The sequence below is a fragment of the Cynoglossus semilaevis genome, chromosome 8, assembly GCF_000523025.1.
Source record: "Cynoglossus semilaevis isolate Cse_v1.0 chromosome 8, Cse_v1.0, whole genome shotgun sequence".
In the NCBI taxonomy this organism is placed as follows: Eukaryota; Metazoa; Chordata; class Actinopteri; order Pleuronectiformes; family Cynoglossidae; genus Cynoglossus; species Cynoglossus semilaevis.
In genome coordinates, this window is record NC_024314.1 from 15,280,021 (window position 1) to 15,282,090 (window position 2,070).

Sequence of the window (2,070 nt, forward strand, 5' to 3'; positions counted from 1 at the left end):
AAGAAGGTGGTGGGTGGTGGGGGGGGGGGGGGTGTGGGGGGGGGGGGGGGGGGGGGGGGGGGGGGGGGCGCTATAGATACATAGATGGATAGAACTTTATTAATCTCTCGGGTGAGATTATGGAATTTTTGACTTCAGGAAATTCTGTAGTCACTACAGTCAGCCGTGGTTGGAGGAGGACGGAGAGGAATCCCAAATCTGTCTTGGTAAGAATCGACCATCGTTTTGTTACAACCATCAGTTAGAGGAGAAACAAAAGCCAACACACACGCACACACACACACACACCATAAAGTACCAGTGAGATACAACCTTGTCAAAAATCTATTAAAGATTGTATCATCTAATTCTGCAGCTGACGTGGGCTGGAGCTGGCAGAGCTGTGATGTAACCCACTCTCTGAGGGACTGATAACAGTCTGTATGTGTCTGTGTGTGTGTGTGTCTGTGTGTGTGTGTGTGTGTGTGCTCAGTGTTATTGAACCAATCACACACTGACTTATTTGACACCTCTCATCTCTCGGAGCTCAGGTTCTGGATGATTTGATAACGTGTCGACGCTGCGGCGTTGAGCAACATCTAGCAGGTTAGTTAAGATGCTAGTGGGATGAAGCTAGGTGCTAAGTGTCTTTAATAAGTGTTCATTAGTGCCACCCAGTGGAGAGTCATTAAGCAGTCTGAACGTCTGTCTTAAAATCCTGGTGAAAAAATTCTGACCCAGTTCACAGGATTGGATGGATGTGAAACACCACCGGGGGGAGCCACTGAGCAAGATTGAGACGTTTGGATCTGGGAGGAAATTCCATCAATCGTTTGAATGTTTCATCCTGACTGAAGTGAGTTCTCCCGTCAGATCTTTGTGTTCTAACACAGACGTGATGATGATGTAACGTTTACTCTGAAGTTCTTCACCTCTGTGACATCACTTCCTGGCTCTGATCATGAGGCCACGCCTTTACCCAGACCTCTGCTTCCTGTTTGTCTCTTCAGGTCTTCAGCTGCTGGAGATGGACTGTTGTTGTCAACCGTCGGCTGAGGAGCAACAGCCAGTGTGTGTGTGTGTGTTTCTACACTTGTCTGTGTGTGTGTGTTTCTACACCTGCTACACCTGTTTGTGTGTAACATTAATGTTCTACGTCAACTTTCTCCATCAATGTTTTTGTCTGACTCTGATATTTATGCAGTCATTAGCTGAAGAACTGTGTAGAACCGTTGTTCAAACCCACAGACAGCGTTAATGGAACGTTGTCTGTAAATGTTGACTGTGAGTCAGTAAAGGTCAGAACAGCTGGATGTGATGAGAACAAACACCGTCACTGATTAAAAACACACTCACAGTTCTCTTCGTCTTCACATCATGTTCTGTTGTTGTTTCACTAAAGGTGGAACCACATGAACACGTACTTGTACTGCGTACAGAGCAGTAGAAGGACTCAGTACCAGGAACTAACGCTTCTCTCTCATTGGTCCCCACAGGTACTGTCATGGACTTCAATCAAAGGACCGCCTGAGGAGCCTTCACACACACACACACACTCAGGTAGGAGCTGCAGTTTTTCCTCAGCTGTTGTGTTAATGACCTTTGACCTTTGCCAAAGTACCACAATATTTCATGTGAGCCAACAGTGGTCCACAGGTGGTCTGGGTCTGTAGAGCATGTGTGTAGTAATCCCTCGGTGCCTGCAGAGAGCTGTAGTATGTGTGTGTTAGCGGCGGATGCTAACTGCTAATTATGTGCTGTGTTAATGATGACTCGGTTCTGCTGCTCCGTCACATTTCTGTCAGACTGAGCGGCGGCACGTGTTCCAGTCAGAGCAGAGCGGGTGGAGGTTGATGGATGGAGGTGGAGCGCAGATCATGTCAAGTCATTACTCACAGCAGAGCGTGATGAGTGGGTCGGGGGGGCGGACACTTCTGCTCGAGCACCGTGTGAACAAAACACGGTCAGTCGTGCTGTGATTGGCTCAGATTCCAGGGTGTTTCCAGTCGGTGGGTGGTGTTCAGAGGGCGGAGGGTTCTGATGGATGGGTCAGAGAAACACCGCCCTGACTCCATCCTCCAGATGTCACTG

The 2,070-nt window shown here is 48.4% G+C and overlaps 1 protein-coding gene and 1 long non-coding RNA gene across 7 annotated transcripts in view; one reads left to right on the plus strand and one right to left on the minus strand.

The window, feature by feature from the left end:
• Window positions 1-2,070, minus strand: part of shisa6 (shisa family member 6) — a 33,986-nt gene that overhangs the window by 15,495 nt on the left and 16,421 nt on the right. The window lies entirely within an intron of this gene.
• LOC112487349 (uncharacterized) lies at window positions 85-1,535 on the plus strand. Its single transcript, XR_003050376.1, has 3 exons — window positions 85-835; window positions 990-1,050; window positions 1,476-1,535. It is a non-coding gene; the product is annotated as an uncharacterized LOC112487349 (long non-coding RNA).